The sequence below is a fragment of the Myzus persicae genome, unplaced genomic scaffold (genome assembly GCF_001856785.1).
Source record: "Myzus persicae strain clone G006 unplaced genomic scaffold, MPER_G0061.0, whole genome shotgun sequence".
Lineage (NCBI taxonomy): Eukaryota > Metazoa > Arthropoda > Insecta > Hemiptera > Aphididae > Myzus > Myzus persicae.
In genome coordinates this window covers 541,950-565,745 of record NW_019102723.1, presented here as the reverse complement: position 1 = coordinate 565,745, position 23,796 = coordinate 541,950, and the positions used below count along the sequence as shown (strand labels likewise).

Genomic DNA, 23,796 nt, shown 5'->3' with positions numbered 1-23,796 from the left:
TTTCGACTTGAGCGGATTTGATGTGCAGTATTTCAAACCTCGGATTTTTCACTTTATTTTGGTCGAGTAGATAGTCGGGGATCGATGTCCAACGGACTCCGAGGATCAGCCGTATCCGAAGGATTTTTGAACAAAATTCGTAAACAGATTGAAAATGCGTTTCGATTTCTAAACCGATTTCAGATATTTTTTTTTAATATAATATGTGGATCCAAATGGTTACTCGGAAATTATTACAATATTCGATTTGGTGAACGTCTGTTTTTATTCGGTTGTTTTTCACTGAATCTGCGTTATTGGCGGAACGAAACAGAAACACTTTAATCATAAATGGTCCGTACTTAGATTACGTTAGGTAACTAATTAAACTTGTGCGGTTAGTTTGTCTAGACGGATGAAGTTTTTCATTACTTAACGGTCATATTTTCCGATACTGCTTAGAACCAAAATTAGTTTATCACAACTCTTAGTACGCATTGATTTACTAAACCACTCTCTTTGAGTTCTGCCAACTCCGGCCCGGACCAAGCACATCGACAGACTTAACTTGCGGCTCGTCATAGTGTACCATATTAGGTGAACACACAACGGATTGTATCGATTAATCGACTTGCGTATAATATCAATTCAGATATTGGATTGTTCGCTGGTCAAATAATGTATTCTACTTGCTCGTGTCAAGGACCTTAACAATACTATTATAGTTATAGCACTACAGCAATATACTAACTAATGTTGCCGAGCCGATAGAAAGCATTCACTTTTAGTTTCTCATCGTGAAATAATTTGTCTGACGCCGAAAGTTCTAAATTGAATGTTGTGTATAATTCCGATGGCAATGCTCTTAGCAATCGAGTTATTTGTGTCCGTTTTAAGTAAGTTTCGACACGAATTAATAATAATTATATGCGTTATAACTTATAATCACTTAAGTTCTCGATCTATTGCTCTATTACTATGGTATACACACAAAATATTAAGCATACAATTATAATATTATAATTACACACACACATATATATGTACATAAACTTTAATTTACTGATTCGCCCCTCTATTATCATGCTCCGTTTTACGTGATGGTTGTCGAGTTTTCTCAGACAGCGATTACACGGATTTGCAGAACTGCAATTATACGAATGTAGTGACAAAACACTCAGATATAATATTGATTGGCCCGGCAGTCAGCTGAAATCGCATACCATTACACTTTGCGAGATACCTTACGGAAGCGCCGACGATTCGCAGTTTTTTTTGTCTTCCGGTATGGGCGTTTTTAACCCGGTAACCTGTAGAAACGCGCGCATTGCAGCGATTCATTAATAATAATTATACGATTGTATTCCGGCCGCCCGTCTAGTTCGGTGGGACTTATAAAATCGTCTGACGATCCACCCGTTTAAAACTACCATCGTGCCCCCCATCCCGCCGTTCCGCACGATATTATGATTATTATTATGATTATTATTATTATTATTATTATTATTATCCCGTGTCCCGGAAAACCGTACTTCCACTAATTAAGCCCCGACGTGTACGCGGTGTAATTATTTCGGGTAGATCACATTATAGTTTAGATTTTTAACGCCGATACGCAGTGAACTCGGTCGTATTAATAACGCACGCATTCCGGCGTTTCGACGATAACACAAGGGAGTTATGGTGGTGTTTTTTTTTTTCACAACACGCCCGTTTTTAACCTCCACCCCCCTTCTAGCACTAGGTGTGTAACGTGTGTGTATGTATGTATATAACGTTTGAACACTCGAATTTTTTCCCCAAACACTGCACGGCTGTTCGATTTTATCGTCTGCACGTCGAACGACCATATTGTTCTTGCGTGATTTAGGCATTAAAATTTACCAAAGTTTTATTCATGAAATAATAATAATAATAATAAAAAATATATTAATAATAGTAATAATAAATAGAACACGAACCGTAAAACATGATTTAGAATAATCATATTCATTACACTGTTGCAGTACGTATGTACAGACGGACTCGGTCGGTTCGGGAGCAGTCGGCAATGAATAATATTATTTGAATCGGTCTTGGTATGATGAATGTTATGTAGCTTTTTGGTCGATGGACGAAAGTATAACTATTGTATTATGGTTGTAGTTGTGGTGCCATGATAACATTTACTTACCATAAATTCGACGTTGTGGCTTTTGAGGCTATTACTGATGTAATAATATGGTTATCTCATAACGTATTCGAGACGTTAGACGGATGTGAGTGGAATAATTCTGATAATAATAAATAATAAGTACCTAATACGCATACCATGTCAGTCATGCGCTCAACCGTTGTTTACAATATGGGGTTTTTTCTGCTATAACCATGGGTCAGGTTAAACATTTTCGAACAGAATTTGAAACAAAGCGCCTGTTAATATTATTATGTTATTAGTCGCGTGCAATACAACAAACCAAAAACGTTATAGCCACAAAAGAAACTAATTTATTTAAATTTACGAATGAAAAACAAAATAAATGTATAAATTATGATATTAAAATATACAATAACAGTTCGACAACAATAATGATATCATATAGTCTTACAGTTATACATTTTAGGTTAAAAAAAAAACAATCATTATAAAATACAATTGGTTTTTGTTAATATACGATAGTCCCATACGTCGCATACAACAGTCATTCTAAGATGAATAGATTATTTGTTTATCAAAAACATTGTTAAACAAATAAAACCAATGAACAAAGTATAACGTACACAGTTTACTAGTGTTAAATAATATGCTACGTAGTAAAAAGTAAAGGTACATGCTAGTATTCATATTACTAAAAAAGTATGTGTTTAGTGTACAGATGTCTATGCTACCTTTGTGACAAACTTTTAAAAGTTTAGCTTTGGACGAAACTCATATATTTTTACTATATTGTAATACGATAATTTGCAATATGAAATCAAAAACATGTTTTTGTTCTCGACAAAGTACGTTATACTTACTCGTAATATTATTATTACAATGGATGTTTCACTATGTGCACGTTTTTCTTATTTTTATCTTTGACGTATTTTTTCGTTGTATGCCGTCGTTCACTCTAGCGGTTATTTTCCTCATACATTTGACGAATTACAGTCGATCGTTTAAAATGCAAACATTACATTCTAAGCATATAAACATCAAATGTTTTATACAACTTGTGGTGATCAACTGACAGAATTTCGGAACTGCTTCTAAATTATTATATTATATATAGATACACTTAAATATATGTTTACCAGATGCGTCGCATTACGAACATGAAACGTGATCGCTATTTTATGGCTGGGTAATTTACGAACTAAATTACTTCACAACAAAAAAAAGGACATTGAACGTGTTTTGTGAATAGTCTTAGCTATTCGTTGGCTAAATTGTGGGTTAACAACAATATTCTTCTATCGTCCGTTTGGAAATAGTAGTAAAGTACCACAAAAACTAGTTGATTGAATTCACCTAAAGTCTGTCTCAGATCGTTGTAATGTTCAATTTTATATTTTTTGTTCTCTCGAAAACTCATTCCTTACACACGATTTATTTTTTATGGAAGATCAAACTTTACTGTTTAAAATACTATATAGGTATTAAACATGTAAAAATATTCTATTCCTCATTACATTTTTCATACTCTAGGAAAGATATTTAACTCTTATATTATAATAATATTATATTGATAATATGAAATACAGTGAAAAAGGTACATAATTCTCTACTCGACGCTTTGCAAGTTATGTTTTTACTGGCTCTTAGTGTTATTATCATGGCTCAGCAATTAAGTGATGGGAAAACTTTTTTTGGTTAATAACATATTGATAACACCCTAAGTAGTAAAACTTGGATAATATAATGATCTAGGTAGCGATAAATTTAGCAATTATATTTCAATTTTCAATTTCCTATGCTTTGCCAATTATTTTCAACTTAACGCGGGCTTTCCTTCCTCTGAACGAAAGTAGTAGTAACTTTTAGGCCAATGTAGATTAATTTTGCTCCACCGACCTCACTTTATGGTGTAAACTCAGGAATTTCCTTAAACGAGCTAAGTTTGCTGGAGTCGTAAAGAACACAACAATAAATATTCTCCGGCAGTATAACTATTAACTTTTGTGAGAATTCGAGACTTAGAAAAATTCAATGCACATCGATCTCTTTCTTTTGTAGTTTCAAAAGTATTGCAAAATTGAATTACTAAAAGTGTACATTTTTGACAAAATATTTTCTGTCAAAAAGAAACTAGATGATGTTTAAAATCAAACATATATGATGGTTTTTTTTTGAGTCTATTACTCGTTGATTAATAATGTTAACATATATTTTCATAAACTCATATAACTGAACAAAATCTGTCAATAGTAACTAATATTTGATTATCTGAGCACTTTTAATATATTATAATATGATACATTACTCAATACAATATTTCAATATTGTATTTCATTTAGTTAGTTATTGTTAACTACATATAGAACATAGGTTCTTGGTTCAGTTTATTTTAATGAAAAAAATATGTTCGCATTTTTAGGAGCCTTCCTTATTTATTATAAACACGCAAGTACCTTTACGATTAGATTATGGCGATACGGCAAAATAGATTGTCATTAGTTTTTTTTCGTATTACCATTTACCTAATTCATGGTTACATAAACCGGGTAATGGCGATATTATGATCGTTGCTCGGTGTATGGGTTTCTTTAACAATATAATCACTACAGTTTCATGAATTGATGGGTATCGTTGTGCAGCCTAGACTGATCAATACAAAATTGACTTCTCGTTAAAAAGCACCATTGGGAAATCATTGCAGAATGTCCTTTATTATAGGCCCATGCCTGGAACAGTTTTTAATATTTAAAGTGCGTATTTCCGAAGATCCGGCCGAGACATTTTTTGGTTATAAGTAACAGCACCCCGCGTCAAAACGTAGGCGATAAAATACGGTCGCCAAGCAAATGGCTCGGAATACGTATACAGTATACACGTTCGGTCGTGGAGAACACGAAAACGATCGTTCCGTCGTCATAAACGCCCTATATAATGTCCGAAAGCCCCTGCCCGCCCACCGCGAAACGGCTGCAGCTCGATTTTACGACACCGGGAAATGAAAAAAAAAAAAAAAAAAAGGAAACATAGCACGGAAAAAAATAAAAGACCCAGCGACAGCGGCGCGTTGATAATAATAATAATAATGATAATAAAAATAATAATAAAAATAATAATAATAATAATAATAACAGGACCGTCGTCGTAGCGGCGCGCGTTTATGTGATATATAGGTGATGGCGGGGATTTGTACCAGAATGGCCCGAAAGGACGAAGTGCGTGTTCCGGACATTCGGGCGGCCCGGCGTCAATAATTTATGCCGGCGGCCGGGCGTAGAATGAATAAAGAAAATCGGCAACGACAAACTGGTTTTATTCATATAATATTCATCTCTCCGTGAAAACCAATAGTCTTATTGCCCCGCGTTTTTGGCGATACGATTGTCTTCTGTACCAGATGCGGTACGTCAGTGTGCAAAAATCGAAAAAAAAAATGCTACGACGGCACAAAATAAATTAGGGGTTCGGAGAAGTTCTTGTGAAATGTTGAGGAGTTCTTGGGCATCGCCTGATTGCATATGCAGCTCCGTTAGTCATTATGACTCGTTTCTATACATGTATCTAATAGTACGTTATCATATCATCGTATATATTAGCAATAGTCGTCTCATAGTCAGTGACTTATTAGCCATGATTTTTTTTTTCAGGGGGAAGGTCTGATAATGCGTGTTTACAAAGAGTTGGTTAAACCCTTTAACTGTTGAGTCTCCCATAAGTGAAGCATACTGATGCTGACGAACTAGGTTACGTTTATGTTATCTTATGCTAACGTATTAGGTTGCGGTTCCTGTACGGCTATACAAATTTGAATGTACAGCAACTTTCACGAACCACAGAAATAATTTTTTAATTTCTTTAAAATTTCAAACTGTGGTTGAAGCCGCCCCACTGAGTATGCTGCCGCTGATTGCAGTCATCAAACGCGTGTATACACCAACGATTTTTGGTCACCCCAATCGTCGCTTTTAAGTTTTTCACGTTAGAAACCCCTTTGTCACAGACGTCCCACTGTGTTCCGTTAGGATTGCTGGCACGCGTTTCTCGACTGCACCTGCAGCGGCGGCTGTACAGATTGCCTTACGCGTCGCAGGGGAGGTTTTCGAGTGCATGGGTTGGTTGGCGCCCGTGACCCATAATAATATGATAACGAACCGTCTCCCCCCACAATACAATTGACTGCGTGCGAGGGCTAATTGATGCAAATTAGAGGTTTCCACTTAATCATCTTATTATAATATACGACCTTAAGAGCAGAAAAGTTGATAGCACCACTGCAGTAGATTTTGCGGAGTACTATAATTCCATGGGATTTCGTGTATAAACTGTTTAATACATATATAAATGTATACCGGCGTTAAGTAACCGAATAATGGGTTTGCGAAATATAATACGAACGGAACGCCAACCAGGTCACTGTAAAACGTTATAATGATATTATGGTTATTACCTCTCTGGAAAACGTGCGATAATCAAAAAAAAAAAAACAACAACTATACAATACAGCGGTGCTCGTCGTGAAAACACGAACCAACAATGTACGGTGTACCTGTTTCGCTAAACGGATACGACTCATTTGAACGCAAGTCGTGTACGCGTGTAAACTTAATGTCGCATTCTGTTTAAGATATGCAGATCAATTTAAACGCACTAATTATTATAATATTAAAAAAATATTTTGCATTGAACATTTAATACATTTTTTTTAAAACAAGCACAATAACAATACATTTTATTTATTTCCATTCCCAGTTCCTCGGTTAATCGAACCATGCATTGTGATGAATTTTAAATTTTAAATAACCGATAACCTCTTGAGATGAAAAAAATTTATTATGAAAATATTTCGTTATTGTAATAATATTATGAAAGTATTAATAATATAGATAATCACAGACATGTCGTTGTTTTCGTGTGCACTAAGCAAATAACTGTCTGGTCTGTATAGGTAAATATTAATATTTTCTGGAAAATAATATATAAAACGATTTTCACAATTACACTAGAGACATGAACAACGTACATAATAATATTTCGTCTAAATATTTGAATATGACATTCGAATTACTCTGAATTTGACTGCGACGGTCGTAAACTCATAAATATAAACGGATGCTTGAAAGATGGCTCAATTTTTACCCAAATGCAATGTCCGACCAAACGTAATATTGTTTCACGTCAGTTACATAATGTAGTCATTGTTTTCGATGGGAAAATGCGTTCAGTATTCAAAATGAATTATTGTGTTACTCATATAACGTTATATACCTGTTCAAATATTGAATATTGAAGGAAAGAAATATAATACATAATATAACGTTACAACTTATTTGCCAAGAATAATATTGTCCATGTATTTTTTGAAATTAATTCCGTACCTATTGAAAATTTGGGTCAAATGTCAAAATGAATGTCGAAGATACACGTCATGAATCTATCATAACGTTCACTATCCGCGATTTGCTATTTAATATGAAACATCTTTAGACGTCTATTTTAAATACAATTTTGTAGATATTGACACGATATTATCACAGCTAAATGCTAATAATGTCCAGTGACATTCTCTGGGTCTTAAATGTTTTGGTATGATATAAAATCATAGTAGGTGGTAGCTAATGAGTTACAAACGTTTTAGCTTTATCAAATATTCTATTAATAGACAAGAACGTATTTTTAAATCATCTAATTTGTATTTAACTGGGAAAATCTTCTCAGAAATTACAAGTGGCGCATTGACGTATAGCAGTAGAAAATCTATTACTTGGGAATCGTTTCAGGACCACTGTTGGAAATTTTAAAATTAAAAACAATTCTATAATTTGGCTTGTCAAAATGTACTTGGATTGAAATACAAACACCAAAAACAACCACTTTTTCAAATCGTACGTAATATGTCAACGCACCCCTCCTCGTCTACGAGTGAACAAACAAAGGTGGCTAATAAAAACAGCCACTTTCACTTTCTGACGTAATTATATATTGTGTACCGCTAACGACGAAAAGTCTGCCACTCTATTTTCTATATAAATCAACGATCACTTCGTGGGCAGTTGAAAATGTTCAGTCGTTTGTTATTGACCAAATTTCTACTATGTTTAGTAATCGAAACTAAAACCAACTCATGTAGACGTTCTATAAATATTTGACATAATGTGTTCATAATATTGAGGTAACTATTATATGATGCATCATTGTATTGTGCATGATAATCTAGTTTGTGAGACATTTTTTTGCTCAAAATCAAAAATTATATTGAATTACTCAATATTATCACTTGTATTAGCATCAATAAATCTATATACATATTACTAGTGTAACCATATTCACATTTCGTGCATCTAGATTATGGAATGTTAAATGATTTATTAATGGAAAAGAAATTATAATATTAAATTTACAATTAAATCTTACTATACATGACTTGGAATTTTTTCGTTATGAGGTATTTTATTTTTCATTATAATTCAGACATTTTTTGAATAAGTCACTAATTAAATTCATTCAAAAAAACCTCACATTCTCTTATCGAGCTATATTATGGTAAAATATATTTCTCATTAAAAACTAATAATAGGCACTAGTTGTTTTTATTATTGTTTTAGTTGTTAGTACAATTTTTATAATAATTAATATTATTATAGTTAATAATAAAATGTAATGCATTTATGCATAATACAGATTATCAAGGCGTGTATGGAGTATGCGCTGGTCTCTTTTAGGTATGCCATGCAATGATGTTTTGTTTTTCAACACATAAGTTATCTTCAAAAATAAAACATAAAACGTAATTAAAAAAAACTTATTAGTAAAATGTATTTTATATTTAAAAAGGAGGTAATTCTCTGATGTAAGTAAGGTAGGTATGTAGAGAGTCACTGTAAATACAGTATATGTTAAATTTGAATTCAATGATATAGAATCATTGTATACGAACAATCCTGAGTGAATACAGTCTGTCAGCTTATACTAGCTACCACTAAGTATAATATTCGAGTATTTTATTGCAATTAAAATAATTTATTTTACTATTACGCATGAGTACTACAGTAGGTTAAATGTATTTTTGCTGAAAAATTGAATCTTAAAATGTCAAGGTGTGTAAAAAATATCATAATACACTCACTTATTTCAAGCACTAATGAAAAATATTTTTTAAATTACAACAAAATAACTAAAACCGTTACTAGATACTGCTTTCAATATGTAATTTTGTCCAAATTTAGTTAATAACCGTGTTTAAATACTTTTTAAATTGTATGAGAATCGTTGTATAAAAACCTCTTGTAATATTATTCCACCCCTTAGCTATTGAAAACTTATCCATAAGGATTAAAAGTAATTCCCCTGATAACTAATATCATAATTAGGTTTTCCCGATCACTTTAAATATTTGTTTGAGGTGCTAAAGTTTTGAACATTTAGGTAAAAAGTTGTTAGTAATTTACGATTTTGTTAGGTTTATATCTCTCTATGTTAAATATGTTAGAATGTAGTCTTAATATAATACAAAAGAAATATTCGGTTTTGGATATGTCTCAATTCATGATTGGTATATCTCAAAATAAATATTTTTTTTATTATGTACATTAAATTATTTTTAATTTTAACCACTTGAAATTTTAAGTACCTTAGCGTTCATAAATATTTTATAGTATTTAATTATTCATTAAAATTGGGATTCAAATTCAAATTATTAGATTATACAGCAGGTGTAGGTAGTCTGAGATTTATTTTTTTATACTATTTTAGAAATGTAAGGAAGACATTTCGAAAGATTCAATGAGAGAGTCAAGGAATTAAAATTTTTTTTTGTCTTGTGTTCTACAAAAAAATTAAGTGGGGTAATTCTGCAAGTATGAACATCCATTTTTCCTTCAGTAATGAAGTTATTCTGCATCTTATTTTTATGTTTAGAACCAATATATATGTACCGACAAACCGTCAATAATGTACGAGGTTGTATATTAGTACGGTTTGCTTGAGACTCAAAACTATAATTAATATAATTCAATGAGTAAAGTAAAAATATAAAAAAAAAGAATTGAATATACTTGTGCAAAAAAAAAAATCTAAAATATGTATCGTTATCTTTTTATTGCATACCTAATATTGTATCCAGCATCAAGTTCAGATTACTTAAAAATTGACTCTTGAAATATTATTTTGAATTAACAAACATTTTTACCATATTTATGAGAGTGTATAATATTCAAGAATTTCTTTCTTGTTTGACTCAAAACAAAACGTTAAACTTTATAACGATTTTGTTTAAAACAAAAGTGGAAACTCCGCAAAAAGTTTGTTTGAAATTTATACTTTATTACCATTGTATTATTCCACTTGTATTTGAAGTTGTTTAAAATTGAATGTGTATGATTTTCAAGACTCTTAGAAATTTTCATTTTTTTAATAAGTGTTTTTGTTTAAAAAAAATAATCGTTAAGGTTTTTTTTTTCCAAATTTTGAGCAATTAGTAAATATTGTCAATTGTAATGGAATAATACTCAATTTATTTTATAACGTTTATTCATTGATATTTTTTATAACACGACGTCCAAAAATATTAGTATTGAGCAACGGCTATCCAAAATCTTAGAACAAAAAATAATAAATATTTATGGAACGGACTTTTACTACTATAGTATTCTGCTTTCGTTGTTTATAACAAGTCATTATAAAATGAAATGTTCACTGTGCTATAGTATATATTATTCTGTATACTTTATGATGAGAATTAATGTAATTTTATTATTATTATTGTTATCATTATTTTAATATTCTTTTTTGCCTATGGTAATATATTTTTATGTTACAACTTTACAAGACGTTAACTGTAGTCCACACTGAACTTGTAATATACACTGTAGCTTTGGCTATGAATTCGTACAATACAATTTAAAAATGTATTCAAGGGATTCAAAAAAAAAAATAATAATAATAATAACGGATTTGTGAATCTACAATAACATAATTAAAGTTTTTATACTTTCTCGAGTTTCAAGAGTTCTTATAGAACTGTTATAATAACGAATACAGTAGGTATCACATGACCTTTGTTAAAAACCCATCAGAAACAAATTAATTTGTTGAAGTGGAGCATTTTAGATTAATATGAGCATATTTAATTTTTCAAGGAACGTGTGTACTCGATTATCTGGTTAATACGCATTTCAATGAATTACAGTGTGTCTTGATTTTTGAACAGCTCAACAAATGACCAACAGAAAAAAAAGCAAATGTGCAATTAGCATGGTTTAAAATTCGATACCGGGTATCGCGTAATTATGGCTTAACGCAAAGCTTATTACTTAAGTACATCACATTTATATCGGATTAAGAATATTATCATAATTTCCTTTCCATTCAACGCTGATAATAAAAGGGGACAGAGTTTCACCAATACGTGTGTAATTAATCAAAACCTCACCGTCGTTCAAAAAACGCTTGGAAACACTTCTACTTGTTTCCACGTGCTAACTATTTTATTTTACTAATCCTAAAATCTACGGCTGCTAAAAACAATACATATATTATATATTATACATACTGTCGTATTTTAAATCCAAACCATTTTTCCACTTTTCTATTCGAGACGATGTAGGTACCTACCTACCTATACGTATCACGTGGCATCTGCGGGACATTGTCATTATTTCAATAATGATTTATTAAGCATGGTTAATGATATGAATATTCGACGATTTCTAGCCCGTTAATATTAATTATTAACGTCATTGTTTACGATTAGTCTAACGGTGTGGTTTTCATTTTTAGAAGTTCTTTGACAAACACGTTCACATCATAACATAGACATCATAATCACACATCATAATCAACCCTGGTCCCTAATATTGTTTATACTGCCATATTTGTACAGCGTAAACTGTTACAGTTTTATTTTATATGACAACTACAAGACAAAATTCGACGAGCGTCAGTCTCGTCCGTAGCTTTAGAACAATTCCAGTCGAATAACTACTTACCACTGACTTTTATACAAATGTGATTCGTGAGCGCGTTACGGCGCATGTATAAATAGTAAAAGTTTTGTACAGTAGCACAGTGTTAACATTCCACTAGCACGTACACGAATAAGTCGGAGGTTTGTGCGTAAACGGTGGCCTCCGGGATCAAAGAACATATACGACAAAATTGTAGGATTACGACACCCAAGAGGCCATTCGGAGTTCCTGAGTGCAAATGTTCAAAAAAGGTGCATTGCCAAGTCGTTTAATATTTATCACAACAAAAAACTGATTACCCAAGTTGGCACCAAAAAAGTTAGTGCGAATCCCTATGACACGTTCATTATAAAGTGTTTTGGTAATTTTTTATTTTTTATTTATTGGAATAAAAAAACCAATTATCGTATGGCAAATATAACTTGAGAAATAAAAAAAAAAAAAACAAAAAATAAAAATGTTTCATATTATTATTTTGTAATATTATCAACTAAGAGGTCTTTAATAAAAGCGATTTTACAAGATTAATCATAATTAGTTTGTTAAAATATATTTACAATATTCATATTCAAATAATTATGTTGATGTGAAACAATAATCAACTTTACTTAAAAGTGAAGATTAATTTCTTTTTTACTTTTTTCTTTGCATAAAAATCCATTTATTTTGACTAATACAAATGATTTTTTGCACTAATGGTAACTGATAATAATACAATTTAGATTTTTTTGAATAATCGTAATCCTCCGTTTATGTGTAATTTCTCATTTGTGCTTTATTTTTGGTCTGAAATAATAACATTAAATACATTGTACAATTCAGCCGCTTTCCCTCTGGGATAATTTTTTCACGATTTTCCCACAAGACAAATAGTTTTAATAACTTAATTAGAAATTAAAACGGTCCTTTTATATTATTTAACATTCAAAAGTTACGAATAACTTTAGTTTGAGAAACCTAAAATAGATTTTAAAAATTAAGAAAATTCAAAAGCATTGAAACTTAAACCGAAATTAGTTAAATAAAATAATTAAAACAACAAACATAATTTCTATGTATAGGTATTTAAATCAAAGACATGAAAAAATATAACTCAACAAAACATAATAAATGTGAAAAAGTTTATTTTTATATAGATACAATATTTATATATTATTGAATTATTAACAAGTACTTATTAACGTACTACTTTTATTAAAATACAACACCTTATTAATTGCACACATTTGTTTGATTTATGTTATGGCAATAATGTAAATATAAGTAGAGTATGATTTAAGGCAAATTTTGCATAATTATTATCCATACAAATGTAAAATAATTTTTTTCTTGTTAATTTAACATATTAATACGTATAACGATCCTATCATTCTCATGATAATGTTAGCCAATGATGATCCATCATTTCTTTTTTTAATATTATATTAACTATCGTTCTATATTGCATGCTATTTTTTCAGATTATTATTAACACCTTGTAACTTGGTCTTACGTTTGTTGTAATAACGTTTTTGGTTTGTAAAGGCTTGCATAATATGAGCGGAGAATATTTTTATAGATTTAACATAATATTTAAAAATCGAATTTAAAAAAAAAGTATTATTTCAAATTATTAATTTCAAACAAACAACATAATATTGAGTAAACTTAGTATTACAAAAAATGACTGATAAATCATACTGCAGAAATGTTAGAAACGAATGTATCCAAATTCCAAATAAGGACGATCGTAGGTAAGTACTATGTGGTGAAACGTAAGGCAATGTCTAGCAATTCATTCTTGGAAGGCCGATCGATGTCTTTTAATGAGTAAAAAACTTTAAAAAGTTTTTATTACAACTTCTCCCGTTACACTGCTTCATTGCGTATTTTATTTTTATTTTTTTGCCTTGCCCATCGTACATGATAATTTTAAACCATCACGTTTGCTGTCAAAACGACACTTTAACCCAACGATTCATTTGTCACAAGTTTTTTGTTGCTTCAGACTAAACACCATAGGGTTATACAATATACATATACCATCCCTTTTGTCGTAAAGTGTACAGGCATACAACGATAATGCGTATATGCCGGTCTCGTGAAAACAGATCAACGTTTAGTAGAAAGATGTTATATTATGTTTTTTTTTTTTTTTGTAATTTAGTTTGTCCGTCATCACTCATCACTATTATTTTTTTCTTATTTATCGGATATTTTCGTTAAGTGTTCACGACCGATAATTAAAATATTGTTTACTTACGAATCATTTAATAAAATCCTTTGTACATAATAACAATAATTTATCCACTATTACTTAATGGACAGCAAATAACGGTTTATTAAATTTAATAAATTCTTCTAAAAGCTTTACTATGAAATGTCTAAGCCAAGTGAAAAACTCTCGAATAGATTTGTATCATCAAAAATAATTTTGTATTTATTAAATCGATATCGTTCAACGGTCTCGCTTAGATATACGGCGTAGCAATTATTCACGCTTAGAAAAGACGTTTTCCCCCAGCATTATAATATTTTAATAGTTTTTCTTGGAACGATTTCTTGAAAATATTAAACTCATCCTGTATTTCCGTTGTCTGTAAAAATGTAAAACATTTCAAATTCATCGCAATTTTCAAAGCAATACATTTAAGGAGATAGCAAACGTTTAGTTTTTAAGGACATCAATAAGATGATACGTGTGTAGGAGCCATGTGATTGTGTTCGTAGTAAACAATCATCGATGTACGTGAAGCACATATCTTAAAGCGTAAAAATCCGCATGCTCAAGTCCATGTATTTTGATCCGAGTAAGTCAATTTCATGTAAAATTGTTGTTAATTTCATATAATTTGTTTTCGACATTGTATAACTTTTTGTATTTTGATTGACATCATGGGAAATATATAAATATTATGTTTTATCAATATTTTTTCATTTTAAATAAATAACATTTTGTTTCATAAAAAAAATGAATATTATTATTATTATTTAGAGCAAGTATTTACAGCTTTTTATTTTGATGAAAATTGTTTATAAATATAAAAAGTATTCAATATTCCAATCATAACAATATTATTATTATACATCGAAGGTAAGGTAAATATTTGTTTAGTAAAAAAAAAAAATAATTATAATATTTATAATTTTGATATTAATTTTGAACATCAAAACATCCAACCAATTGTGTACAAAATATTATTTTAAAATGTTTTAAACAAAATTTGTTTCGATTGTTTTGTTGAGTTAAACTGTTTACTAATAATTGTGCATCGTCGTAATTCGATTTCGCTCAAAATAGTTTTTTGCTTTTGTAATTACATCGACTTTTTTTCTGTATCAATGTACATTTTCATAATACCAACATCATTATAATATTATCTTGATGTTCGTGTTCTGATAATTTATATATTTTTTGTCCATGCTCATTTATCAGTAGTATACCCAGGATACAATTGCATTAAAGTAATTGTGGTAATCACACGGCGTTCTGCATAGGCTACACCGGTGTGTTATACAATATAGACTTGGGTTTACTTTAAGCTATTAAAAAACAAAAATACATAGGTAAATACATTTTGAAAAAACGACTGAATGGGATTAAAATATTTACAAAGATTTCAGTGTTGGATAATGATATCTTTCTATTAGACTTCAACGATACGGAATCCATAAATATTTTACTTAAATTACGATTAATAAGAATAGTATCATTTAGGTAGCTGCTGAACCCAACAGGATATGTTGTTTAGGTTATTCGCATGTTATTCCGGTTGTCCTCTCTCACTCGGTGGCAGCCAAAACCTCAGCTATTATTGAGGACCTATATTATACGTGTCCATGACTAGCATACTCCGGCACGCAGTACCACTGTAATGCCACTACCTGTTGAGTCAATATATTATATGTCGGGTCCGTGTTGAAAAAGTGATTTTTACCACTTTCCCGACACCTCATCGGCTGAGACGTTTATTCGCGTGCCGACATAAATCACGGGAACGTGCATAAAAATATATTTCGGACGGAAAACATTATATCTGTTTGACTGTGATATCAACCGCGATGGTACAACAACATAAAATAGATATTTTAAAAATGTAGGAATAACAATTGTAGGTAATACATTTATTATAGTATTTTCTTATTATGTGTGATAAATGTATATAGTTAACATATTAGTATTAACAATAAATTATTAGACACTTTGTTGTTTCCTTCAAAATGTTTAGTTTGGTTAATAAGCCAATAGCAAGGCCATAATTTATTTTAGTAAAATGTTGTTGTTTTATACAGTAGTTGGTACCTACTGTTGTAAATTATTTGAACCAAATTTAGAACGTAAACATGATTATAAAGTATTTTTTATATGCTATTTCCTATAAACATCTACTCTTAACCGGTTCATTTACTATTTTTGTGTTAGAACTTAGAATATTATTATATAAACGAACAACATGAACAAATACTATTATGTAATTCAACGAGAACTAGAGAGCCTGAATTAATTTAAGCAATAGTTTATCTCATTCCCTAAGCGACTACTGCCCTCGTGGTGATATAACAACAATTTCATTCCGTATACCATGGTGCTAGCTAGGTTCTATGTGGCTGAAATATTTGTACGTGATTGAATTGTCATGGAATGTGTCGAATTTTATAAACAGAATTTCATACATTTACGGCAAATTTAGTTTGATCAAAGTTGTAAGATATTTCGTCGGTCCGTCTTGTAAAGTGGATTAGTTTTCAAAAGGAAAATGTCGTGACATTCAACAACACTCATTGAGTATTAAACCATTATAGTATTACAGTTGTACTAATATTATTTTTGTCGAAACAACAAAGTTAGTTTCGGTTGGGCAGGGTGCTACTGCATATGAGAATTAAAAAATAATAATAATAAATAATATTGATACAGTGTTTGGGGTCCAACTAGGTTAGTAAGCGTACTCGTGAGGTTCCATAAGAGTCGTCATGGTGGAGGATCTGAGACTTAAATGGCCGAGGATCATCTATTAGGTTGCTATTTCATTAAGTACGACTAGTCGTGGCGACGGGTCTCGTACAGCGCGGGGCGGGTAACACACCGACAATCGTGACCCGGAATACATTAACGCCAGACCATGGTGGCCGAATATAATTTCCTCGGTTGTCAGAGGTCGGAAAAAATGCTCCAGAGACTTAAGTAATTTTTATTCAGAAGTTTGTATTCTTTTTTTAAATTATTACAGTCGACAATTATTATAAATTAACATTATTTGTATTATTATTGTAATCATTGTATGTAAATCATTTTTGAACTTAAAACATTACACCACCGAAATGTACACAAAAATCGTGAAAGTCGGAACGATGGTACAAAAATCATTGCGTTCATGCGGTTGATGAAATTGTTATGTGCTGTGAGCATGATTAAAAAGATTCTTATAATGTCTGTAACCGCGTGATAAAGCGTTAAAATTGTTGGGTTTTGTATTCATTATACAGATTGATCACCAAGGAACTAAACATTTTATCTTAAATTAAAAAAGAAGCTTTTGATCAAATTCGTTGCAATCAAAAATATTACATTGAAATGCCAACGAGCATTTCAAGTATAATATTCAAAGTATTAAAAAAACGAGAAAAGAAATATTATTAGTGAATAAGGAAGAATTTTCAATATCTTAACCAAATACTACGTCTCAGGTCACGTATTACTTGAATACATTATTAGATCCCGATCCAATTAGTTCAGTAACAAAACACTAAGTCTCATTGAATTATTACGGCCCGTTAAAAGAAACTTCGTCTTGTGAATAAATTAAATAATTAATCCGTAATACTTTGACATTTAATGATTTATAAACTGAATTTTTTATAGTTTATTTTCCAACAAAAATGTAATTAAAATATTGTACATACTCACATTATGAATATAATAAATTGTTAATTAATTTAATTTATCAAAATAAAATAAGTATATAATTTTGGCTTTTAAAGTTTGTTTTAAGTTTTTGTTTCACAATATGTAGCTTACTTTAGTGATATAAATATTAGGACAAGCCATATATAAATATGTATTTATTTTTAGTTTGCAGACATTGTAGCTCAATTATAATGACCTTATGTCCTATTAATGTATTACTATAGAAGTACTGCACGGAGTTCTGCTACTCGTGGTTCTAATTATAATATTTTACCATATGACACACTAATTCAATTCCTCAAACAATAAAATTAACATATCACCAAAGGTAAATACTCGTATACGGATACGTGTTATTATAACGCATTTAAGAGTAAAAAACTGCATTTAATTTTTTTTGATGACAAATATTTAACGTACAAAACTCCGTGTTTCAATATTTCAATATTTATTTTAATAAATTATGATTATATCTTAACATTATAATACATTTTTGTAGACTTAAAAAAAAAACGTGTTCCATAAATTAGAGTTACTTAGTAATAAAATGAAGCAAATTGTAGCAAAAAATTTAAATAATACACCAGATAAAGTAAACGTAATTTATCCATATGAACAAATTTAAATAATGAATATACATTTTCGAGTTAAACTTTCCCTTTTTTTTCAGAAGAAACTTATGAGCAATTTGAATTTTAACATACCAACAAAATATTATTTTTCACTTCATGGCATAATATAATAATAGGATTGCAGCTTAAAATTAAGGGTTTCATTTTAATTCATAAAATAATTTATTCAGACTTATATTCATTTAAAAGTACAGTTAAAGTTTATTTTTTTAATCGGGTACCTGCTGTGTACCTATAATGTTATCTTGATATTTTTTTTTGTTACAAAATGTTTGTCGATAAAATTTGAGAACAGTTAGTATTTATATTATATATAATCATTCTACTAATATTGTGACAGCGTATCAATATAATAATATTTTCTTTATTCAATGATCCTTATATTGTATCCAAATACCAGGTTAGTTATTCATATATTTTCAAATTAATAACAAATCTCAACGGATTGTCTTCGTGTTATTTGAATGAGACATAGTATATTTTATTCAAGTCTTGAGTATCGATCAATAGTATAAATATTAATAATGTATACCGTTAACGGTGTTTACATATTGTACATGTAGTTATTAATCTTCTTTATTGTGTTTGTTAGTGTGTTTGTTTATTATATTATGCAATCATTACTAAAGGCACTTAAATCACCGCTACCTATACACTTACGTTATTTTTGTTTTGTAGACGTTAGAGGGATCATGTTAAGTATTATGTCATCTAATATGGATGTATAATAGTGATTTAATGAAAATCATTGCTTAGGTAGGTAACAGTAACAATCATAATAATTGAGAAACCTCTTTCCTTTTCACGACTCCATTAGGAACGAAGCATCGGACACAAATCTATATCGATGTGGGTTATCCTGATAAAATTTAATTCTCGTTTTCAGAGTTATCCAAATCCAAAATAAGCTTAACTTTACGTACTTATCTGGAGTGTTATCAATAATTAAAAAAAAAGCAATCAAACACAAAAAGGTATGGCAATATAATAATATTTGAACACATGACAAATTGATAATTTTAAACGTCACGCCTCCAAAAAATTATAGGATTCATTATACAGTTCACAGGACATCCTGATGGTTGTAAAAAAAGTAATAAAAACGATTTTCGGCCTACGCATTCAAAAGATTCTTGGCCATTGTGGACAGCTGCTGTGTGCTGACCCGTTAACCGTTAAACTCGCGAAAACTAAATCGGACAAAACTGAAACCTTTTCTCGTTTCTCCTTTTTTTCGACCGTTACTGCGTGTGTGTGCGTGTGAGAGAGAGGATGGAATGTTTATACAGAAAGAAAGAAACAAACAACAATATTATATAATATATACGCCGCACTACTCGCACGCACATTCGCGTGTGACCATTCCGTCGTGACAAATGAACAAGCTGACTCCGTCGTTTGGAAAGAGAGAGAGAGAGAGAGAGAGAGCAAAGGTGAGTGTGAGAGAGAGAGAGAGAGAGAGAGCAACGAAGAGGGGAAAATAACAAGAAGTTTTCCGAGAAAGCCGAAATACCCGCACTTGGGCTATGGTACCCGCCACCGCGTATATAAATATATATAGTGTCTCGGGCCGCAATATGTTGTACCGAAATAAACGATGCAGCACTGATAAAAGACGTGTACACGGCGAATAACACATAAAGATCGTATATACACGCCGAAAACACGGTTATGGTCCGTATGTTGTTTTTATCGTGTATGCTCGAAAATCCTCTGCACAAATTATTACATGTGCGAGAATATTGTATGGGTAGGCAGCTCAACGAGCTGATGGTATCTCTCTCGCCAGTACCCGGGCCATATCATCGGACCCGTACCTAGGTATAGGTAAGTACCTGAAGTTTGCCTGAACGCGGTCAAGTAGCCCTGCGGCCTTGGTTCGGGATTTGACTGATTTTCTACCGCGGTCCCGGTCAAACGTCGGTGAGGGTGTCCACCATAATCGCCACCTGGCCGGTGCCGGCCGAACCTCAATTTATTATTGTCGGCCACCCTCAAAATACCATCATATCGTGGCTATCGTCCGAACATATTTGAACTGCAAGTATTATACAACTGCGAGCAACATAAATAATAATAATTTTGTATGAAACTTCTTATCACACGCATGAATCGAAATGTTAAATTTATTATTGCATATATTATCATTCATATTATTATGTATGAGAAAGACAAATTCGGAATTTCGGTGTGTTATTTGAAAAAAAAAATTATAATCGTAGAATTTTCACTGTCTTAATACGTGTTTGTGACTCGAACCTCGGCAGTAGGTGTCTATTTTTCTAAAGGTCTTTTAAAATCTGCAGATGCAATGAACTTTCTCAAGTATTATTCGTAATTCATTAGTTCATTACATTATTATAGCTGAAAATCAAAAGGGTATATTTTCTACCAAAAAATAATTTATGGTGATAACTTATATGGTATTTCGTTTTTAATAATAAGGGTCTACAGTTTGAAAAAAAAATGGTCGTCTAAAAATGAAATACTAAATGCTAAAATACATTTCCTAGATTTGTAGCCGTAGGTACACGTCACCCAGGGAACTCCAAGAGCATTCCATTTTACGTATCCACGGATTTCACTGCCCCGATGGTTACCAGATTATTAGTGTGCACAACTGGTCTTGGAGGATACTAGCCACAGTAATTTATCGTGCAGCTGAAACTGACTGGGTATAGATAAGTGACGATGCGTTTGGACCAAAGCAGAGGTTCTCTCGGTTTCGTCGTTTTTCCGTAACATATTATGTATAGTAGATTTATCATAACGTAAAAGATGTGCTACAATATTGCACTGGCTCTTCGATTTTAAATTAGCAATATCTTCCCAGTGCACACAGTATAAGCTGATAGCAACGCGTAAACAGATGCGATATAGCCCGCTTCTCGTGCGTATCGCGTATTTTATAGTCTTATTTTTCAATCCGAACACGAAAATTACCCGTCTGCCACCGGATAAGATATTTTATCCATTTGTTTGGGTTCGAACCGCGAACACGTTTACATCCGTCTACCATGCGTCACCTCAGTTTACAGACAGGTGAATATTTTTCACTCACACGACGCCGCCATAAACGGTCTGGCGGGTGACACGGTCGTTGAGCTTACAAAATACACGAGACGACGGCGCCCTCTTCCCTTAACCTTTTATATTACCCACTATGTTAGCAATCCAGCGTCACCATTACTTACGGTAAGATTTTTCGCATTTTACGTATGTGTATGTATTTTTATTTTATTTTATACAAAAGCCGAATCCTCCAAAGATTGTATTAAGCAACATACTAGAAGTTTACTGGTATCTACGGTTACAAGCTAAATTACCTAGTTCTACAGCATGGTCCAATATTCATATTTCTTCAAAATGTTCTACCATTTAACTTGAACAAATGGACTAACTACGTTAAGAAATTCAAAAACGCGAAGCTGAAGGGTAGAATAATATTGGCATTAAGTATATTATAAAAGGAACTAGAACAATTGTTATCAATCAAAACAATTTTTATGTAACTCAGATTTGAATCTTCAAGTATATTATCACTATGTACGAAGCCTCAACAACAAAATCTCTCATTTAAAATGTTAAGTTATTCATTTTATGTACGATGTATTCATTTTTACTGAGTAATGTTGAATCATATGAACTAGGCTTAACTGGCATATAATATATTTAGACACGACAGAAACTTTCATACCAGTTCTTTATCTAGAGGCGGAGGTTCTTATTGCTATCCGGAGTACTTTTACAACCATTGTAATTATAATTCGAAACAATTAAATTGATTTTTTATTTGTAACAATGAAACTGCCTCATAGGACTCTTATTATCTACCTAATCGTTTTAATTTATGCGTTTATACCGAACACTTCGATTATGTTGAAAAAAATATACATAATAAACATCTTAAAGCTGATGTTTTATTGCTTGGTGGTTACAATTTACCTTCAGTTTGTAATAACGTAGATCTTACTTTAATTATAATCTATTATATTTAAACTTGTTGTAATATAACAACACTTGTTTTGTAAATAATAATATTTCTCTTGATTATGTCTTATCAAACTTTTTATTTATTAATGTTATTGGAAATAATTGCCAATTTTTCTTGTTGATTTGTTTCATTCACCAATTTCTGTAACATATTATTATACCTATAAATGCGTTACTGATTTAGATTATGATAATAATGTTCTGAATTACTCAAAATGTCTATTATTTGCTAATGATACTAAGATATTAATAAAATAAATAAATTGTATTGATGATTCATATGAACTTTAAGCCGACTTAGATAATTTATATAAATGGTGCAACAATAATGGAATGTCTTTAAATATTGATAAATGATCCGTTACACAGTACTCGTCTAAAAAAATACATAGGCTCTATTTGAATTATGTTATATATTATAAATCTGACAATTTCAAATATTATTAAAAACGTAATAATTTTATTTTACTCAAAACTATCTTTTAGTAATCATGTTGATTTTATTTGCAATACATTTTTTATGGAGCTTGGATTATTAAAACGTACGTGTAATGGTTTTAATGATAATTCAGGTCTAAAAATATTATGTTATTCCCTAGTTTGTTCCCCCCATATTGATTATGCCTTTTTTAATTTGACATCCAGATAGTTATGTCAAAACCAGGGTCAATCTAGCGTCCAAAATAATTTTTTAAGATATTTATCTTTTAAATTAATTTTATTCATCATATCATCATTATTTTTAGCTATATTAATATAAGTGTTTTTTTTTAATATAATTCCCTTTAATAGTAGATATAAAATATTATACTATGTAAATTTTATTTTTTAAACTACTATTACATAATTTAATTGATTTCTAGCTTTTAGAACAAATTAACTGTAAAATTAATGTAACTTATTCTATAAATAAATATCCTTTTTATGTATCTACTATCATTACTAACAACATGTCTTTCTCTACCCTTCTAATAAACTAATGTCGTGTGGAAACTTTTTTAAATAACTTGGACCTGTTAAGTATGACCCTTAATACATTACATAGTTTTTTTTTTAACTAATAGCTGATTGTTAAATGGAATTATATCAACTAGTTATTTAATTATCATATTTTAAGTTTCTAATACTTATATATAAATTTTTTTTTTATTGATTTGTATAATAAATCAATACACATGTATCTAACTTGTCATTATTATATTATTGTAA

At 30.7% G+C, this 23,796-nt stretch overlaps 1 protein-coding gene across 1 annotated transcript in view; it reads left to right on the top strand.

Moving 5' to 3' along the window:
- LOC111033002 (neuroligin-4, X-linked-like) overlaps nt 1–23,796 on the top strand; it is a 318,532-nt gene that overhangs the window by 29,539 nt on the left and 265,197 nt on the right. The gene's annotated exons all lie outside the window — the stretch shown is intronic.